The sequence below is a fragment of the Lissotriton helveticus genome, chromosome 9 (genome assembly GCF_964261635.1).
Source record: "Lissotriton helveticus chromosome 9, aLisHel1.1, whole genome shotgun sequence".
Lineage (NCBI taxonomy): Eukaryota > Metazoa > Chordata > Amphibia > Caudata > Salamandridae > Lissotriton > Lissotriton helveticus.
This window is the reverse complement of record NC_136070.1, coordinates 182,053,763-182,076,473: the sequence shown is the minus strand read 5'-3', so window position 1 is coordinate 182,076,473 and position 22,711 is coordinate 182,053,763. Positions and strand designations below refer to the sequence as shown.

Sequence of the window (22,711 nt, the reverse complement as noted above, 5' to 3'; positions counted from 1 at the left end):
TCTTATTTCCAAATCCCTACAGGTATTTTGACATTTGTGCTTCAAGATTGGTAGAATCCCATTTCCAATTTCTCATGCTGCTTTGTAGCTTCAGTATTGGTGCCAAACATTTTCACTAAGCTGATGTTTGTGATAGCAGCACATCTGTTCATAAGCGTTTCCATTTCTTCCTTGCCTGGATCGCCCAAAATGGGAGTTATGTTGTCCTTTATTGGACATCTGTATCCTAGTCTGATTCTCTCCCACTAACCGCTTCCCACTTCCAATTAATACATACCCTTGTTCACAGACTAGGATTTGCACTCTGCTTTGGAAAGTAACCTCTCATTCCACAGTAGCTCCTGGAGTTCATGGGAGAAGTTTCAGACACAATGAAGAGGTTTTCTGCCTCCAGAGTGAGTCTCCAGCTTTCTCCGAATGTTGCAATAATTTTGTCTATGGACCGAATATAACAGCCTAGCATGGGAGCTGTTATACATTCCGTTTCTCCCCAAGTTCAGGCCATATGGTGATCGTTCAGAGACACCCTTTTGGTGGGAATCTCTTATGGCCAATTTGGCACCAAACCAGTTATGCTTTAATAAAGTGTTAGACCTGTCTGCACATGTTCTCTATAACACTGCATAAAAGTTAATGCCATATCACTTTTCAAGATCTAGAAACTGATCACCAGTTTGCAACTTTGCAATATCTTTGTAGGCAGAGAATGGCTGGTCTTAACTGAGAACACCAGAGCTATGTTTTTTGTCAACAGTAGATCTGGAGTGGGTTCTTTCCATCCTTCCAACGTTCCGTTGAGGTTTTGGTCCTTAGTCATTAATCGTGATGTTTCCCTTTCTGTTACCCATGTTGTGGAAACAGACAATTTCTATGGTGATGTGCTGATCTGGCTGAATACAGTAAATTGTGAAACAGGAATGAATCATGGGCCTTCTAGTAGGTAAAATTCACTCCTCGTGCACCTTTCATAGACTGTGAACCCCCTAATGTCACCGAGGAGGGGGTAATTGATCAAAACATTCCCACTGCATGTATCGACCCCTGAAGCTGCAAGGTGCATTTTAGCAAAGCCACTTGATTTTCACATTTCACAAAAACAATGTTTACCCGTTCCATACAAAGAGGTTTTTAGCCTGGTGTGTTTATTTTTTGTGTGGATTTGCTCATGTTATGGATTTTACCTTTACCTTGATTAAGGAGTGCCACAAATTAGCACTGAGAAATGTTTCCAGTGATCTCCTCAGCATCACTGTTCTTAAGATTCCCTTTTGTTGAGATTTTGAAAAGGTGTCCATAATTTTTTCCCTGCAAAAACATGACTTATTTCAATGAAATTGAGGGTAGTTTTACATTTTGAACCGGTAAGATATAAAGATCATTGTTGCAATGAGTGATGTACCTAACTAGGTAAGCCAAAATTATTTTCTGTTTGGAGTAACCGATTTCTGTCCTTTTGTAATCCCTTATCATGCGGTTTACATTGGTTTGCATTTTAAGGTACAGCTGGGAAGAACAAGAATATTGAAAGGATAATAATTAAAACAATGAGTATATAGATACCATCTTCAGAGCACAGAGGAAACAAAGTTATTAATTTTTTTTTATATTTTTTTTATTTTAACAGTAAGACAAGAGCAGGCAATACAGATATCAGGTGTTTCGCAGTAAAATACAGAACAGGGCCAGGCGGGGAAATATACAAACCATAATCACTGTAAGAAGTAAAAGGCCCATCACGGGTACACATAACGGAAATAGGAAATAAGCAATCTATTAAGCAATCAAAGCAATCCCACCCGCGTGACCTCGTCCACAATGTTACAGGATAATTAAGCCAGCGAAGACACCCGGACAATAAAGGATTCGTGAAAAATAAACAGCCCATCTCTCGTAGAAGGAAAAAGAAAAGACAAAAGGGGCCATAGAACAAAAGAAGGCAAAATAAAAAAAACACCCCTAACCCCCCACCCTGCAATGGCTATGGCCTAACCCCACTAGCAGCGTGCCTGTCGCCCAAGAACTACCCTAAAGGAAGGGAAAAGAGAAAGCGGAGGAGGAGAAAGCAAACACACTCCCGGTCTCCCGTACCCCCCGCCAACAGCGACCACCCCGAGACATGGTAAAATCAATATTTAGCAAATATACAAACCAGTCAGGGGAGGATAAACAACAACCACCCAATTCTCGTCACAATATAGGCACAACCCCGGCATCGCTAAAAGCTATTTTATCGGAACCCAGCGATAAAGTTCAGCCCTGGCCAGTACGGTCCGTCATAAGAGTCTTTGCCACTCGAGCCGCCATTTTGAAGGAAAAGGCAAAGCGTCCACAAAAGTTCTTGTCAGCACAGGAGGATCGAATACAGGATAAAAGTTCACGGCTCGAACGAGGAAAGGTGTCCAAAAACAGCGAGTATCCCAAACCATCACAAAGGAACTCGTAGCCACATGGAAGACCGTCTATAGATGCGTTAGGCGGCAGCAGGATCAGGCAAGAGACGCTAGCGAGAAGCATGGGCTGGCTTGTCGGTAATAGGGGACCATCAAGGTTCATGAACTCCGGGTTATGCACGGGGACCTCGACCTTTGATGTGCAATGCACCGCTGGTACCATCTCTAGCTGGAAACCAATCGAGGTGTCGTCCTCAGGTTCCAGGATACCGTCCACTTTCACCATCAGTGTCCGGAACACAGCGACTGTGTGTGAATGGAGCACCCCAATGGCGGCCACAACGGCCTGCAGCGATGGCGCGCCTTCCGTCCGCTCCATCCCCTCTCAATAGGCGACAGAGCCGGACTTGAACCCCGGAGGCCGGCTGCTCCGGAGTCGCAGCCACGCAAATCTGATATCAAGTAATGGGCGCTCCTCGTCTTACAGAACACACCTTCGCCGTCAGAGAGGGCCCCAGCCCGTCGACCCCGGGAGGGCAGCAAGGTCTCCGGGCACCGGACCCCCACCACAGCAGCCGGCGTGGCACGCTGGTGTGTCCTCGGTGTAGATCGTTCAAAGGATCGTCACAAAAAGTCAACAATTCAGGCACTCTTTGGGAGACCGGGCTCAGTCCAGGTCTCACGGCCGATGTTGTTCAACTCTGACCCGGATAGTCTAAAAATCGAGGCCCCGGCTTCCACACGTTGTTAGGCCGAGAATGGAAACACGGCGTATCTTCGTCAGCCGATGAGGTAGAAATCTCGGGATTGCACCTTTAGAAGCAGTAGACCTTCATAAACAAGGAAATCAGGTGTAACGTCAGGATTGAAGACAGGATAATCGAGCTGCTGGCGGAGTACAGCGGAGCCGGGAGCTTACGCGGCCATCTTGATTCGTAGCGTAGCTCCTCCCCCAACAAAGTTATTATTAAACAGCGATTGTGACATTTAAGTAGAGACAACAGCCAGTGAGGAAGAGGACCTGAATGAATATAGGGTTAGTCAGTTTCCAATTTTGCACAGTCTATCCAAGCTTTGGGTGTTGGTAACATCACACTAAATGCTAAACCTGTTTTTGCCATTGGGATCTTTATTTTGTTACAGCAATTAATCTGCCCAGCTGCCAGTTTGAAAGATTTATTCAGGACATATACTTATTACCTAGATGATGAGAAACCTTACTTCTGATAATCCTTAAACAAATATAGAAAGCATTAAAAGTATGTTTTTTTCTTCTCAGGTTATTCGGTTACAGTGAGTTGCTATTGGTCAATTTAAATGTGGGGCAGTGCGTCGAAAATAACAAAAATAAATTCCCATGAAGAATTCCTGCCAGATGGTAGAGAACTTCCAGTCAGAGGGGGTTATTATAAAATCTTTGACTTAATCAAAATGTTAGGAGGTTTAATTTAAAGGAAATGTTATTTCACTTTTGCCTCTGTCCCTCTGACCCCACTCCAAAATGCACTTCTACCATTTGTAGAAACATATGACAAAGGGGGAGGGACCCCTGAATGTTATATTCTAGTGCAAACAGGTTAGCTTACACGGATGAAACTATCTCTTTGCTTCACTATTTTTAGAAAGACCTTCAATAAATTGCCTGAGCATTTGGATAATACACCTACTTTTTGTCTGCAGTCATGATTAAGATTCTGATCACGGATTATGAAATTGCCTAGTGTATACATTTCCTGTGCACACAGTACTCATTCTGTATCGCTTCCTACATTAAAATTGTGTTTGTTCTGTTTTGACTTATAGATCTAGCCCCTCACATTGTATGTTGGTAAAAAGTAGTTGTTAAACTGAATAAAAACTATCTGATAAAGATTTCTAGCCGCAGATACCTTACCTTAGATTGTTCCCAGGCGTCAGACTGGATATGGAAGATTTTTGAGCAGTACCCCCTGTGTTCCGGTAGGTGGCGATATTCAGTTCCACGTCTGCCGTGTCCGTGACAGAAATGACGTAGGCTATGTCTATATAAGCACGTTGACTTTGGTTCTTTCCTTTCCCTTCCTGATAGCTCTGATCTGGTCTGAGCTACTCCTCGATCTTTTTTTGACAGGCCTTTTTCAACGTTTTATCAAACATATTTGAGAACTTTCTCCTGGTGTAAGGTTATGTCGCCCAATAAACTGGCATGTTTCAAAACATGCGTGGCCTGCCACATGTAAATGACGGTGACAGACTCCTGCTTAGTGTGTTTGTGGTGCAAGGAATGGGCCCACGACTCGAAGACCTGCAAGGACTTGCACACCATGCATCCCAAGGTGCTGAGGGAGCGCTCCCACAAGCTCCTCACCACCCGACGTTGGTGGACTCTAGGACACTCAAGGCCCCAATAGCGCAGAGGGTCCCTGAACTTTTCTCAAGCCCTTCTCGAATGTTGTCGTTGCACTCCAAGTCGTTGGGTAAGTCCTACAGATACAAGAAGTCGAAGAGATCTTCGACTTCATCGTGCCCTTTGAAGTCTTCTGACAAGGCACAAGCGCATCGGCACTACAGGCCCCGCGAGTTGACGGAACCTGAACCTGGGTCTTTTCTGCTCTACCTTGATTTTCCCAGAGCAACGCCGCCCAGATTAATGAGTTCTGCGAGGCCATGCACCTCATATTTGGGTGGCTCAGCCCCTCTGGAACACCTCCCAAACCCCCCTCCTCCCAATTGTTATACCGGACTCTGACACGGAGCCGGATAGACATCGTTCCACGCTGAGACTCTGGCGGCGATCATGTCCATGCTTCCCAAAGTGGAGCCAGTGCCTTATTTGTTTGATGGGCCTGTTGAGGGCGACCAACAAGAGGGGTCTTTGGACCCTTATGGTCACCAGAAACCAGATGAGGAATAGGACAACTAGTGCAAGGAACTGGCGCAGGCCAGTTGATTAGACACCTCACGGTACTCTGGCCTGGTGTCTAATTCTACCGTGGCAACGGAGGAGGGAGTCTCTTTTGCATTGAAGGTGTGTTTGGCACCGTGGTCTTGGACCTTAACTTGCCCACGGAAGCGCTTCAGCTGGGAGTCTCCTTTTCTGAACCCCTACATCCCTTCAAAGAAGCCTTTAAAGACATCCTATACAGTCCTGGTACAAACCCTACACATTGGCTCCTGTGCCTAGGGCGAGTGTGCATTCTAATACAGCATGTCTCATAGAGAAGCGCATGCGCCGCTCAGACTCGAGTTAATAAAACTATTGTCATAAATCATGATTGAAGGTTTGAAAACATATACCACACAATGAAACTTGGCAGCAAAGGTTGGTTGGTTTAACATGAATCCTTGTTAGGGGAATACTCAAACTTTCATGCAAACCTGCACTAAGCACTGCCTCTTGAATTTTGAATCCTGGAACGAGATCCGTTTCAAGCATGCTGTACTAACGGACTGTGAAGTATGGGACTGTAATGGTTGGCAACTTTGTTCCACTGAACCCTCTGTTTTTGAATGGTACTATATTATTTTATGTTACATCAGGTTGTTTCATAGAGCACTTGTATACTATATTCCTTGATTTTAATGCCTTTAGAGAAGGCCAGATGATTTTCAGAGTAAATTTAGTGCTGAGAAGATGATTTATAGTTGAGATGATTTGTCGCTTAAGATGTAGTTATAGAGTGTTCCAAAATTGTAGTGAAGAGTGCCTAAGGAACTCCCTAATACCAGGTCTTTGTAAACCACATGGCTTTAATCAGAAGAGCCAGTGAAATGTACAACTTCCTTCATTTGATCAATGAGTTTATGTTGCAGGATAGTAGATCGTTACGTAGCACAGACAAAATATGAGATCTCTGTTGAGCACTAGAGAGAAGCCACATTTTTGCACCCTCTGTAGGCATTGGATCTAGCATTTCGGAGTTGTTTGGTATACACTTTGAGCATAGTCTCTTTAGGACTCTATCTGGACGATCTCTACACTAACCCTTTATGGTAGCCAAATTGGGAAAAATACCTTCAAGAACAACAGTTGTAACCTGTTGTAAGAACCTCTTTCAGAGGGCCACGGGGCAAGTAGAGGTTACTGGCCCCAACCGTGGCAGTTGAGGCCTTTTGCTCATGATGCGACCCACTATGGATTCTGAGCAACTGGGCCAAGTACCACGTCAGTGCTTGACTCTCCGGAATAACGTGGTCCGAGCAGACATTGCTCCCTCAGGGGGGAGCTTCGAACGGGGGTGAACACAGGCTCACAACTGAAAAACAGCAGCAATAAATTATTGTTTATCATACTGCTATTAACACAAAGGTAAATACAACCTTCACACACAACTACACAGTTCCCATGAGGTCAGCACTCTAGTGTATAATAAGCAATTCGCTGTGTCCCACTCCCTCCTCGCACCAAGCAATAGTGGTTATTCCCCATTCACAATGGGAAAATTCCAATTATGTCCAACTAGTATTCTGCATCTCAAGAGTCCACTCTGACTCTATATTAAGATCCTCAATGTTCCAGCGCTGCAGGGCTGACTTAGCAAGCAAGTTCCCTCCTGGCAGATTTGCCTGAAGTCAGTCTTAACCGCACCTGCACAATCAGAGCAACCACAGTACTTGAGCGTGACCCTTCCATAGGCACTGGAGTGGCAGCAGCTGATTCTTCTTCATCACAGGACACATTTGTCTCGGCAAGAAAGTAGGTGATGGGGTCCAGGGCAGGTGGTCATGAATTCCCTGGGTGATGTCCCCTCACCCAGCAGGGAGACTAGCAGACTTTGGTCCTCAACCCTGGTCACAGGCAGAAGTCATGCTGAACTTTCCCTCCTCACACAGCCCATTTGGCTGCTCGGCAGCAGACCAATTTTGGGGTCTCAAGCTCCCTTTCTTATAGTCCATTTCCAGAAACTAAACGTAATTCAGAGCTAGAAGTTTTGAAGTGACCACTCCCTCTCTTGCTCTTAAAAACACTCTGTCAAAGCAGGCGCAACTCCAAATCTGATAGCCCGCAACACAGGACAAGGGAGTGACTAGAGTTCACACCTGGATGTCGGCCTCAGTGGTATGTTTATTAAAATGGTAGCCCATGGTCTTGGCACTGCTCTTTGATTCCCTCATCAGCTTCCTCTCCTCCTGAGATGTGCTCAGACCCCTTCCCTGTGACTGCTCTCTAAATCACAGAGCACCCTTTGAAATGTATAGGGGAAGCCTGGCTCTCCCCTCTTGTGTGTGTTCCACTAGCTTCAAAGCATCCGGACAGCATCAATGCACAAATCTGTTTGAGGGGGACTACCCTACCTCCTCTCCATGTTTCTCTTTGCAGACCTGAGTTTCCCAAAATGCAAACTAGAATTTGGCATGTATTGTAACATTCACAGGCACATATATATCAGACACATGCCTCTAACATACATACATACATGCACTGCACAGCACTGTATCCTTCATGTAATGTACCCCTGGCAGGGATATATACATGCACTGCACAGTACTGCAATATCCCTGTATTGTGCCCTTCCCAGGGACACATACGCCCGGCGTAGGTACACCACTTCTGCACTGTGCAGCACTCCACATCACCCTGATGTAGGCCAAGGGGTGAGTGAAGCACACAGCAGCAGAACTTTGAATGTGTGAACCTGTAGGACTCACTCCACTTACACATGTTAAAAATAACCTGTTCACTCCTCCTGATCACTACACTGTATGCTGCCACCCCTGCACTCATGTTGCTGAACTCCAAGTAAAGAAAGTACCCTTTCACCACTATGAGGGTAGCACCTATTCCCTCAACAATCAACATGGGGGATCCAGACATCAGTACAGCTGGGGCATTCAGGGCAGGGGTGCACATTCATCACCATGTGGAGTACTTTTCCGTCCCAACACGTGTGGTTCCATGAAGAATTCACAGTCAAAGTGGTCACTCCATGATGAGCTCTCAGTCAAAGTGGACAGGTGCCTCAGAACCTCTGTTCACCTTTATCTAGCAGTTAAAGGCCAGCATTTGCTTTGACTACTTTATTCCTGACTCTGATGAATCACAGAAGAGGTGGTGTGATGTACCGCACAAAGGTCTAGATTACTAGGATCACAGGCCTTGCATACTTAATAAAAGCATTTGTATTATAGCAGTGCCCTGAAATGCCACCCTGTTCAAGAGCAAATATTGACCTGAAAAGGGAAACAGCTAAGGATCATTCAAAATGGCTTACGCTTTGAGCATGTGGCTGTCTTTAACCAGTGTAGTATGTGAAGCACCTTTGTCATGTGCTGAGTGATTAATTTGAGACTGTGATTGCTGCTACTTATTTTTGGAGGCTGGCACTAATTTTCTGCATAAGACATTTACAGAGAGGAAGAGAGAGAAAAACAAAATGGAAAGACGGAGGAAGAGGAAGCTGCAAGAGAGGGCCAAAGGACCAGGGAGTATCTGGTAGTGGATTAATGAGGCTTGACATGGTGCGGAGAGCCGGGCTGCCAGCAGCTTTAGGGACTGCTCCCTGAAAGCTTTAGGAGCCATGGCCCGGCAGTCAGAGCACGACTTCAAGTCGCGGTTGCGCTCCAACCACCAGAAACAAACCAGGTCTGGGTCCGTCACAGCGCAGTGACAAGCACCGCATGGTTTGAACCCAGAGGTCTTCTTGGACATGAGGAAAACCTACACATCAAAAAAGAGGTTGACAAAATGTTGAAAAAATTATGTCAAAAAGTGGGAGAACGAGAGGGCACACACAATACTAAGTAAAGGTACCTGGGTATTGCAACTGATCGGGAACATGGCAAACCATATGCATCTGGTGAATGCCTTCTTCCACAACTGCTTAAAAGCTTAAGAACACCACAAAAACATCTCAGCCTAGGATGACTATTTGTGCACTGCACCATTGAAACGGCCCTATGCCGTGAAAACGTAAACCTGTATTTTTCATGAATGCCCAGTCAATCAACCGATGCCTGCTGAATATGGAGTCATAGGGCCTAGGGTGCTTCGAATTGTGTCCCTCTTTCTCTGTATAGATTGTTTTAAATCGGGGGGACAGATAGCCAAATCAGTCGGCAACCCAGACTTTAGAAGTGCAGATAAGTTGGCAAAGAGAGACAGGAGACAAGGCGATACCCACCATGCTGTGCCTTGGAAACAGAATTCAAGCCATTGTAGATGCAGCCCTTTCAAAATGCTAGTTGCCAGGCTGCAAAGGAGTATAGTAAGTGGAGCAATCAAGGAGCACCAGAAGTGGACTACATGGGCAGTTGCATGGGCTTACACCATGCAAGTGAAGTGTTTCTGGATTTCTAGACATCTACATTTGAGAAAGACTTTTTCTTTGAGCAGGACTAAATATTACGTGTCTATCCTATGGGTCACTCAAGATTTTCCACTATGTTTGCTAAATGGACGTAACAAATTGCTAGGTTTGAGCAAGATGAGCATTTCCTCTAATGTGAGGGTCTGTCATAATTACATTCTTATTGGTCAGGCAAAAAACTATCACTGTCATGGAACTTCATATTTAGCTAGGGATTAGCCTCAGCATTCAAGAGGTGCAAGCAAGTTGGGGATGCATATCCTGGGAAAATATCATTCCTGGGAAACCACGTGACTCTTAAAACAAGAGTACATTTTAATATATTTTAATACCTTGAAGGTCAATACAGGTTGTCAGTGTCATTTTGCGACTCAAGTGACCGGTCTTGCTTGGTCTTTAGTTTTATCCTTGTTCTCTTGGCAGTATTGTTTTTTTGGGTGTGTACGGAACTTTTTGGCAAATGTTTACTTTTAATTTTCTGAGCACGTTTGCAGGATAGCAGTTCCACAAGTTCACATTCTTTATGTGAATTGTTCTTTTAAGCCCACCTCTAACTCTTAAGTCTCAGCTTCTGCTCTCTAAGTTAAAGAGCATTCACTCGCTGCAAAAAGGTTGCCCCATTTGCAAAGTGTATTACTTTACAAATGTATTTGTGTATCATGTTACAACATCCCTTGTTTTTCTGCTGTCTAAATGTTTCCATTTTTAGCCCCTAAAAAAAGTGTTGGACTTACTTAATGTTTTGGAGACCAATTTCTTTAACTTCACTGTGAGACTTGCATTGAAATTTATCCCTGGTATGTACAGTAGCGATCAAGAGACAGACATGTGTATAACGACTTCAGATTCATGTAAACTTGGCTGGTGAGTCTTAAATACAATCCAAATAGAGCGCTGCGTTATGACATAGATGGTGGACTAATAATATACAGATTATATGTACTCCTCTGAAGCGAAGGATCTTTGTTTAATCTATTCACTAATACAGTCTAGAGCTCTCCTGTTAGTCATGTGGCTATTTTCAATCCTTATCTCCCACATGCAAAGCTTAGGCTCTAGAATCCATTGTACAATTACAGAAAATAAATGCTGAAGTTTTCAACAAAGGTCCTTGGTCTCCTTTACTTGGATGGGAGGAATTTACTAGAGGTAGCAGTGAATAGACTTGTTCCACAGCCACAATGTATGCGTTATTGTAAGACAAACAACCATTTAATGTACAAAGTTACATTTTAAGCTGCTAAATGGTGCTCAGACAACCCCAAAATACCCTGCTGCCGAAGGAGATTTGTCTGTCTGTCTGTCTGTCTGTCTGCTCACAATAGATATAAGAATGGTTGGCACACAATTCAGAAGAAAGAACAGTGTTGATACAAAAAGAGTCTCAGTTTATGTTGGAGTCTATAACGCCTTTTATTAGTCCCCAGTAGGTGAAAACATGGTGAAGGCAGTAAGATAGTATAACATGTATAAACAAGCATTTACAATGCAATAGGTCTCGCAGTGACATTGTTTTGAGTAAATGGCCTTGTAAATGACATTGTTTTTTATATTGTTTATGTTTTGTAAAAAATTATTAAAATGATTGTAATGTAAAATGCAAATAGTGTTAAAATTTGTAAATGGAAAAGTTATTAATTGCATTTATATGAGTGCGAGCTATTGGCTTTGTAAATGTTAATTCCTTGGGTCAATGTGAGTTTTGTTAAGCAAAATAAATATAATGTATTTGTAATGCTAATAGGCTAAAGTTAGTGCCGATGCTCAGCACCGGTGAGGCCCAGGACCACTTAAAGCCCTGCACCCACGCATACAACTCCCCCACTGCATTGTCATTTCCTATGCTGCTCCCAGATTTTGACAACTGTGTACCTTCGTCACACAATTAACACTATCACATATATGAGGTTCGCTCTGCAGAGTGGCCAGACTACAGATTCATTAGTCATCCGGGAACATCTGGTTATGTCCCAGGAGCGTGCTGTGTGGGGGAGGCGGGTAGGGTCCACTCATCATGCTGGCCAGACACAGGTATCCCCGCCCGCGTGACTCATGCTGACTCCATGCCTCTGTGGCCCAGTTAGTGCATGGGAGAGTACCAGCCCCCCCCCCCCCCCCCCCTTGTGCTTAGAGGGTGGTGGGTGGCTTATCATGATGATAACCATTAGTAGTTAAATCTTTCGGGCCAGGGGTGGGAAGTTTTGGTTCTTCTGGCGAGTGATTTGGCCTAACTTAACTGGTTAGTTTCGGTGTGGTTTGGTTTTATTTCGTAAACCTAATTTCACCTTAACTTCTAATGGAACATCTATCTGTTATATAGTCAGGGTCACTGGAGTTGTGATTGAACGTTCGCAGCCTTTTCCACATGATTATTGCAATCATGGACGTGCACCTCAGAATATAAGAACACATAACATAGAAGGGCGACAATGGCCGCCCATCCATCCGCGCCTCACTGAAAATAAACACTAGTAACGCAGGGATGCACTGAAAATGCGCAAATATTTGGAAATCTTGCAAAGCCTTTGGCACCTATCTAGTGATCTTTTTATGTAACAAATGTCTCAAATTAAGAGAGCCGAAGAACGGTGATCTGCCCAAGATCACATCATTTGGTAAAGTAGAAAAGCCGGGATTAATACTGAAGTATACCAGAACCAGGGGCATGAACTTTACAACTATCCCATATCATCCTACTCTGATGTCCATTTATGGAAACTGGGTTATTTTAGCTCGGAAGTAGGCGCAGGAGAAATAAGTGTTATGCGAACTCATTCTACAGACGATAATAACAAAAAACACCTCTACTACGACCAAAAAGTATGCAATAACATTAAAACCACCCCCTTGCTAGTACTCCTACCAATTAGACTGATACTAACAACATAGTTATTAACGGGAACAACATATGATTCACATATCCAGCTCCATGACACAGCTCCCTCGTGTGAAATGCTGTAAACACCACATTTTGTAACCCGATGAATGCACTGCAAAGATTGTCTGTACAACCGATCAGCCGTCCACAGAGACATCAATCCGGTGGGACTGGCGCAACCTTTCACCCTTCTGAGGTCGATAAAACACTAGGTCCATTCAGCGGGCTTCTGGTGAGGGCGCCTATTGTGCTTCTGGGAGGCAGCAAGACCTGGCAGAAAGTGTCACTTAGGACCCTGATTTTAACATTATCCCTTAGTCCATTTATTCGCAACTAGCACACAACTGTGAAGCCCCCCAGCACAGATATACAGCCTACACACGTCACAACAAGAGCAGTGACAACAATACAGGCACGCGCCTGTGCACGAAAGTAAACCCTGCACCCTGCACCCTTACTCTCGGTGCTTTAATTAGCGCACCATTCCATTAGCTGAAGTCACAACCTATGCAGGGGTCAAAAACCCCTCCCCCGCACATCCCATATTCCCACCCACAAACACCACACACGTCGAGAAAAAGGTGGACCACAGACCACAGCACTGGTTGTGAATCAGAGAAAACCTGAGCTTAAAGCTGGGTTCTTTTTTTTAAACCACTGTGCTCCTGGGCAATTTACTTAATTTTTAGTGCCGCTGTTCGTGTGTGTACCAACATAATCCTTTAAACACATCCTGTACACCAGAACTAGGCGCTATGCAACAGAGGCCCAGACCCTTCCCAATTACCTCCAGTTAGGGAGAGACCAAAAGAGAGGGAGAGGGAGAGAGCACCAATGCTGGGGGCATAGAGAAAGAGGCAGTAACATTAAACATGGGACAGTGACACAACTGGCCGAAGAAACAGTGAGACACACAAGATGTACTACGGTGGCAAAAGCACTCGCACCCCCTCATATGTTTCCAGAGACAAAACTGTGCATTATTTAAATAGGGACCAAATTGATGTTGGTTTATAGTTCTTCAACCAAAACCCAACCACTGCTGCCAAGGCGGCGATGGGTTGTCCGGCCAGCGCTGTAGAGATGGGGTTCGTGGTTCCACCATTTTGGGCTGCTGAACTCCGGGGGGCTGCAACAGGACGGGCTTGAATCCCACGGTCCTAAAGCCGGACTCTGCCCCGGAATACAGGGGGTCGCAAACCCGCAAATCATATTTTATTTCCCGCTGCTAAGGCTACCGGCACCACACCCCCAGCACCCCCTCCCTGGACCTGAGGCAAAGAATGCTGTGGTGACCTACCCAACATCCAGTTGAGGATGGCAGCTGGGATCAGACCCTCCGCATCGGGTTATGGCGTGGGGAACCGGCGGGAAAAAGAAGCGGCATCAGTAAGGGCGCCAGGAGCAGCGGGCTTCACTTTTGCACCTTTTTTCGAAGGCGGGCTGCAAAGGACGATCGACACGTGGACATGGGGCAGCGTGACTGGAGCCTCCACCCCCACCTGTGCCACAGATCGAAGCGGTGAGCCGGGTCTCATCTCTGCATTCCCGGTGGTAGTAGGGATAGAACGAGGGCAGCATAGCGAAAGCCTTCACCCCTGCCCAGCAGAACAGCAGAAGCGGAGCACTGTGGCTGCACTGCGGAGAAGACGGCGCCATTAAAAATAAAAAAAAGCAGAAGGGACAACATAGTAACCAATCTAAAGACGCAATACCGTAGCGATAAACATTTTAAGCATTTGTCCACTATAACAAAATTAATAATCGTCCGTCATAAAAAAAAAACCTTGCTGACCTGCAGCAGGCGCCACCCCCCGCCCTCTCTGCGCTCCCCCTCCCCACACTCTCCTCCCAATAAAAACAAGCACATTAGTGGCGGGAAGGGGCTTCCGTAGACATCTCCCTGTTGCGCCCTTAAGTCGAAACATAGCAGCACCCCACTCCCCGGCCCGTAAACCGGACTCACCGGCAGCGAGCAGCAGCAGCGGGAGGCACGGCTCCATAGCCGCCTCAGGCTCCATCAGGCTCCGCCCCTCCCGCCCGGCGTCGAAGTCCCGCCCGGCGTCGACGACACTTCCGTTGCCAGGCAACGGCCCCGCCGGCACCAATCCCAGCGCGGCTCCTCGTCTGACACCAGAGGAGCTGCGCTCGGGATTTGTGCGGCTACCGAAGTTCCCGGGCTGCGGCGGTGTTAACGGGGAGGCAACTTTTAATTTACATACAATGCCGCTTTGGGAGGCGGCGGTGATTTGAGACAGCGCACCTTCTACCACAGTGCCTTCCCATGCGTAAGGGGAGAGGAGCCCGGTGAGTGGGGTTGAGGGTGGGGGTGTACGCGCGTGTGTCTCTTTGAGTGTGTTTGTGCGTGCGTGCGTGCGTGCGTGTGTGTGTATGTTTAAGGGGGGTGCGTGTGTGTATGCAGCGTGTGTCTGTTTAAGGGGGGTGCGTGTGTGTGTATGCAGTGTGTGTATGTGCGCATGCGTGCGGGAGCCTTTCTGTGCATGGGAATATCAGGCACGGCGACGTGCGCGCTCACGAGCTACAATCTCCAGGAGGAGAAGCTCGTGACAGTCTGCAGTCCACATTCCCCCGAAAGTGACAACATTAGTTGTCTCCCTAGACAGCAAAGCTTCGCTTTGCTTTTGTCTAGGCGAGACCTAAAAATGAACAGCCAATAAATGTGTGTTTCGTCCACACAGGGCTTTATCGAGGATAATGGGTAGAAAAGGCAATGTTCTCGTGTCACAGAGATATCAGGTGCTGAATATTCTTGATGCCCAGGAAATTACCTTCATAGCGGGCTAGGTATTTATAAGTATGGTCAAGTGTGTAAATTCTAGATCAAAGACAAAGAACTCTAGAAACTCCACAGTATTGACAGGCTTCTGCAAGAGTCATAATCCACGTAATCAGGTAGAGATCAAATCGTGATCGTGGGAGACATGTAAGGATCAGTTCAATGTCGAGCATAAGGCCATCCTAGCCTGTCAAGTAAGAACGTAACTGCTGTACTTTAAAGGTGCACGATTTTGTGTAGGAGGGTGTGGGCAGGTACTTGTGGAGGCAGGCAGGAGAAACAGAACCTTGGGCCGCTACTTTACGTGGATGAGACGGGGGCAAATTGTTGCAGCACAAGGATGGAAAAAGTAAAGGAAAATTAAAGAGGGGGCCAAGCGGTATATTCTTAGATCACATTACTGAAGTCAGCAGGTCTTAGTGTGATAAATATACAGTATCCCTAAGAAAAAAATAATGGATTTATGTGACTCTTCCCCAGTGGTGGCTTTTACATTGAGATAGCTGCTTGATCAATGCCACATTTAGTTCAATCAGAAAAATACTCTGTTCTACTCTTTTGGCCAAGGGAGCAATAGAGAGGGTTCCGGCCCCAGAGGTAGGCTGTGGTTCTTATTCCTGCTTCTTTCTGGTCCCGAAGAAAGGGCACGGTTCTATGTCCTGTTCTAGATCGGTGAGCCTTCAAATACTGCCTCAAAAAGTTCAAGGTGCTCACTCTGTCATTGTAGCATTGGTCTTGCAGGATGCCTATTTTCACATTCCGGTCCTGCCTGGTCAGCGGCGCTACCTGCTGTTTACAGTATGCCAACAGCACTTTTAGTTCACCGTGCTCCCCTTTGGCCTTACCAGTACCAGTCTTCTCCTATCATGATGACTGGCTGTTGAAGGCAGACTCGTCCCAGGCTATCATCTCCCACTTCCAGAATAAGGCGAACCTCCTGCGTTTGCTGGGGTTCAATATCAACGTGCCGAACTCCCTCTCAGGCGCTCCCTTTCATCAAAGCTGATCTGGAAACAGTGTAGTGTAGGGCCTATCCTCCCGAGCAGCAAGTCCAGGATATTCCGGCTGATACAGATGTTTCAGCCTCTATCCATGGATTTCAGTGAGAATGACTGAGGCTGCTGGGCCTCGTGGCCTCTTGCATCATGCTAGTGACACGTTCCAGATGGCATATGTGGGCTTTGTAATGGGACTTGAAGTTTCAGTGGGTGTAGCATCAGGGGAATCTCTCCAACATGGTCCAGATCTCAGAGGGAACTGTACAGTGGTGGTTGACCAACTGCATTTTTGGTCAGAGTCAGATCCTTCTCCCTTCCCCCAACCAGACCACACAATAGTGACAGAATTGTCACTCTTGGAATGGGGAGGCCATCGGGGAGCGGTGGAGATCAGAGGACTCTGATCTCCGGCGGAATCTGGACTCCTCATCAACTTGATGGAGCTCCGAGCAATTCACTTGGTACTGAAAGCCTTTCTTCCTTCAGTCAGGGGAAAGTTGGTTTAAGTGATACGGACAACACCACCGTCATGTGGTACAACAACAAATAGGACGGGTGGTGTCCTGGACCCTCTGTCAAGCGGCACTGGAACTTTGGACTGTTGGTTCGACACTTGGCAGGTTCTCTGAACTCCAGAGTGGATGAACTCAGTCGCCTATGTCTAGCAGATCACAAATGGCGTCTCCATCTGGAGGTGCCACAAGGTCTTTCAACAGTGAAGAAAGCCTTGGTTAGATCTATTTCACTTTGCCAAGAACTCACAATGTAAGCAGTTTTGAGCACTGTAATTTCCAAAGCAGCTTTTGCATCTTGACTAGAGCGCAGACCTCCTATACGCCATTACGCCCATACTACTCCTCTCCAGAGAGCTCAAGAAGATCAGGAGCGACCGACCCAAAGTCATTCTTGTGACTCTAGACTGGGCACGGAGAGTCTGGTATCCCGAGCTTCTCCAATTGAGCATCAATCCTCTGATCAGGCTGCCCCTTTAGGAGGGTCTTCTGTCGCAGCAGCTGGGGAGGGTCCTCCACTTGAACCTGTCAACTCTAAGCCTTCTTACGTGGAGATTGAGCAGCGGCAGTTGATAGTATTCAATCATCCTCCCGAAGTCTGTAATGTTATTTTGGCAGAGAATCAAAAGTGGAGGGAGAAGGAAAACGTGATCCATTCAGTTTCCTTAGTATCAATATCACAAAATCAAAAAGGCAAGGATCACTTGTCCTGCATAACTAAGGTATGCAGGTAGCGTACCGATTAGTCCCAATAAAAAACCCTCATGCGCGTGTAGGGTTGGTAACTAGAGCGGTATATCTTGATTCTCCGCTGCTATAGACACGTGTTTGCATAATCATAGGGTTTAGTGGTTATGCATCCTCCAGCCGGAGGTTTATCCTTGGTTAAAAACAGTAGTGATCAGTGATGTGAAGGTGTTAACTGGAAGTTAAAATCTCGTACAGCCAGAGTGATACTCTTTATTTGATCTGGATTCGAGATGATAAAATTAAAGTCGTGTGATGGAGAGTAATAAGGACTCTCACACACAAAGTTTAATTGTTGTTGGAGGTCAACATGTTTCAGCCCTTGGCTGCCTGGTTAGGTCAAGTGGGCTTTCATCAGGACCGAAGTGCAGGGTGTATAGAGACCTAGGGCGTCTCTGTGAGTGCTTATTCCAATAGGTTGTTTTTGGCTACCTATTTGGAAAGGTGAGGGAAGTGATATAATAATCTTTCTCCTAATAGGTCGCTAGGTACCTGCAATACAAAAATACATAGACAAGGGAAAAAAGAGTTTGAATAGTACTCGTGTACAAGAATTCTTTAAATTTATTAAAAAACGCTTTTTGTAGCGAAGCAACTGGAAAATGGCAATACTTTAAGGAAACCACCAACATGGCAGAGGTCACTCTCCCACTCATTACAATGGATTATTGATAAATTAAAGTATGGCAAGATTTCTCTACTCATTCTATGGATATCGATGTGCATCCAAAATGGCAAGCTCGTAAAGGGGTTATAGGTTGTTATTTCTCAGTCATTGTGAGGTGTATTGTTTCACACCATGGATGTAACAAAAGATAAACATTTAGAAATTGTTCATGCCCCAGATTCTAGGTGTTGAATAACAATCTAGAATATAATGAATATAACGGTGTTTGACCGGTTAATCATACATTGAGCTAAGAGATCAGCATAAGCGATGTGGACACATACCTTACGTGGTTTTGGTATTATCCCTCATCGGGGACCCAGTGAGTCAAAGAGGCCTACTAAAATATTAGTACAGTTTCAGAACAAAAGGGGTGGGGTGATACATTACGGTTTTGTTGCGGCGTTCGTTCTTTCCGAATACTACCTGCCGTCTCGCTCGTCACAACTTGTGCTGACTCTACCACTCTGGGCCCAGGATAGCAAGAGCTGTTCTGGGTGCCGTGATATTAGGGAAAGCAAATGGTCACAAAAGAAAGACTTACGGTTGGAGATTGAAGTCTGTTCTCCGTTTTTCGATATTATACAAACGTGCTAATTAAATTCTTCATATATCATGGTTGCACTAGAATTGTAAAGTATGTCTCTATTGTGTGTCTCGAAATTGCGAATTAAATAATTCTGGTCATATTTGATCTTAGTCTTGGGAGAACGTTGGCCACAGAAAAAAGACTTATAGTTTTTATACTATAGTCTATTTTCAACCTACTTAATTCGGGATTGTAAGGTGTGCCATGTAATATGACATGTTTGTCACAAGGATGGTCTTAACTTCGTGGAAGTCTCTTTTGGTAGTGACAATGAATTATATCTGGCCATACAAATGAGACTGTGTGTAACTTATTGGATTTGCTTTGGTTCGCTTTCTATTTATATATGCTTGCCCAGGGGATATTATCATTTAATCCATGTGAGTCAGTCTGAAGTCTATGCACCCACCTTTGCTCTTTTTCAAAGAGGATTCTTTCAGCATTATGGTCCTTGTGGTTTAAGGTTTCTAAAACTATCCAGTTGAGGTCCTCAGTGGTGTGTCCTACTTCTAGGTAGTGGGTTGACATTTTTGTAGTGCTCTTTTTGCATTTGACATTACTGCGATGCTCGCAGATGCGTTGTTTTACTTTTCTGCATGTCATTCCTATATAGCGCTTCTCACATGGGCAAGTGATCATGTAGATCACATGACTGGTGTTGCAGTTTGTATGATTCATTATTTTCCATTTGAAGTCAGGTAGCAGTTGCATTTCTTTTGTGATCTTTGTTAGTGGACATACTGAACAAGATCCACAGGGGAACCAGAATAGGGATAGTTCTTCTGGAACTAACTCAAAGGCCGCTCGAACCAGATCTGATGACATGCGTCACCACATACAGCACTGCAAGCAACAACGTTAAAAAGATCATCAATAAGAATTGGAGAATTCTTACTTCAGCGAACATTAATTGGCCAAAACCAAGGTTCGCCAATAAAAGGACTCGCAACCTAAAAGATATACTGGTCCATACCAGATCACCTCCACGGAAACCCATAGCAGAAGCAGGCCTTTTATGGGACCTCCGTCCAGTCACAGGACACTTCCCCTGTGGTTCTTGTTCAGTATGTCCACTAACAAAGACCACAAAAGAAATACAACTGCTAATGTTTATCTTTTGTTACATTCATGGTGTGAAACAATACACCTTACAATGACTGAGAAATGACAACCTATAACCCCTGTACGAGCTTGCCATTTTGGATGCACATCGATACCCATCGAATGAGTAGAGAAATCTTGCCATACTTTGAATTATCAATAATCCATTGTAATGAGTACGAGAGTGACCTCTGCCATGTTTGTGTGTGGTTTCCTTAAAGTATTGCCATTTTCCAGTTGCTTCGCTACAAAAAGCGTTTTTTAATAAATTTAAAGAATTCTTGTACACGAGTCCTATTCAAACTCCCTTTTCCCTTGTCTGTGTATTTTTGTATTACAGGTACCTAGCGACCTATTAGGAGAAGGATTATTATATCACTTCCGTCACCTTTCCAAATAGGTAGACAAAAACAACCTATTGGATTAAGCACTCACAGAGACACCCTAGTTCTCTATACACCCTGCACTTCGGTCCTGATGAAAGCCCACTTGATCTAACCAGGCAGCCAAGGGCTGAAACATGTCGACCTCCAACAACAATTAAACTTAGTGTGTGAGAGCCCTTATTACTCTCCATCACATGACTCTAATTTTATCATCTCGAATCCAGATCAAATAAAGAGTATCACTCTGGCTGTACGAGATTTTAACTTCCAGTTCACACCTTCACATCACTGATCACTACTGTTTTTAACCAAGGGTAAACCTCCGGCTGGAGGATGCATAACCACTAAACCCTATGATTATGCAAATACGTTTCTATAGCAGCTGAGAATCAAGATATACCGCTCTAGTTACCAACCCTACACGTGCATGAGGGGTTTTTATTGGGACTAATCGGTACGCTACCTGCATACCTTGGTTATGCAGGACAAGTGATCCTTCCCTTTTTGATTTTGTGATGTTATTTTGGCAGCCATGCATCCCTCTCCCAAAACCGTATACGCTTGCCGGTGGAACAAATTTTTAAACTATTGTACAGAAAGGTCTATTGTTCCTCTTTCTACTTCCCTCTTTCAAGTTTGGCTCTTTATTTTGACTCTTGCCCAGCAGTGCTCTGCACTGGGCACTCTCAAAGGATACTTTACAGACCCATCTGCCTTCCTGAGGCTGCCAGATCCACCCTCATTATTTAAATATCCTATTGCAAATAGATTCCTTAAAGGCCTTGTACATATGTTCCCACCTTCCCCTTTCATTATGCCTCAGTGGGACCTTAATTTGGTTCTTACCTTCCTGATGTGTGCTCCATTCAAACCTATGCACAATTGCCCCGTCCAGCTGCTTACATTCAAAACTGCCTTTTTAGTGACCATCACTTCTGCCAGGAGGGTGAGCGAATTGCAAGCTTTGTCATCCAAGCCTCCTTACCTGCCAGTATTCCCTAATAAATTGATGCTTCGCACTAGGGCCTCTTTCCTCCTGAAAGTGTAAACCCCATTCTTTGTGGGGCAATCTGTCACCTTGCCCACTTTATATGCTCCTCCTCACCCCTCTAAAGAAGAAGAGCGACTCCACTAGCTGGACCCAAAAAGAGCCATGTTGTTCTACCTAGACTTCACTAATGAGTTCGGGGTGGATGACCAACTCTTAATGGGGTACTTTGGAATGAAGAAAGGTCATGCAGTGCTGAAGAGGACTGTCTCATGATGGGTTGTCCTCTGCATCAGAATTTGCTACACTCGGGCCAAAAAGCAGCATCTTGAAGATTTAAGGTGTCATTCCACCAGAGCTAAGGCTGCTACCACGGTGTTGAAACCTGGAGTTCCAGTCCTCGACATTTGTCAGGCAGTAATGTGGGTATTCCTGCACACGTTTACCAATCACTACTGCCTGGACAGACTATTCTGCATGGACTGCCTTTTTGGCTGGTCTCTCCTACAGGACTTCCTGTTCTAAACTTATCTGCAGTCCCTCCTCCGGGGATGGTATTGCTTGTGTATGTATTCAGAGGTAAGGAGTCTGCGGCTAGATTTCTCCCTCAGATGGACAAGTTACTTACGTTCGGTAACGCCTTATCTGGTGGAGACATGACATAGCTGAAGATTCCTCACCGATCCACCCATCTTCCCCGCACTGAGGACAGGTTTCTAGGGTCAGGGCTGATACCTTTCTGGGCCCTAGTTCAGAAAAACACAAATGTCAGTGCACTTCATGTCTTCATTCTTCTGGTTTGGAAAGTCATGAAAACTGACGTCAGCATGCTGAGGTGGTGACTATATAGATGACATGGACGTCACAACTGCGCAGATGACCTCACGCGGAGCAGACTGATGCCACGTACCGGCTCGCAGGAGTATTGCTAGAGTACAAATCTTCCGGATCCGGTCTGACACCGTGGAAATTCAAATATAAGGAATCTGTGGCTAGATCAAGTCACTATCAGATAAGGCATTACCAAAGGTAAGTAACTTGTCCTTCAGGTGCCAGACTATGTAAGTGTTATAATGATATTTACGTTAAGTTAATGACTCTGGACGGCCACTGACTTTGTTCTTCAAAGCAATTTTGCCAGCAGGGGATCTTTTGTGTGGCGCCCACCTGCTGGAATGCTCGAATGATCCTGCAATAAGATGAGTTACATCATGGGCTGATGCTTGAACTTTTTCCTTATAGAAGGCGTAAAGGTATTATGCCTCCTTATGTTAGTAGCCTTCCTATGGTAGCAACCATTTTTAACTAGTAATATTATGATACTTTATTCATGAAGAAAAAAATCTGAAGATCGTTTTCCCAGTGGAGATTT

General features: G+C 45.2%; 1 protein-coding gene across 1 annotated transcript in view; it reads left to right on the top strand.

Annotated features, from left to right (window-relative positions):
* Nucleotides 1-22,711, top strand: part of MAP4K5 (mitogen-activated protein kinase kinase kinase kinase 5) — a 686,515-nt gene that overhangs the window by 508,385 nt on the left and 155,419 nt on the right. The gene's annotated exons all lie outside the window — the stretch shown is intronic.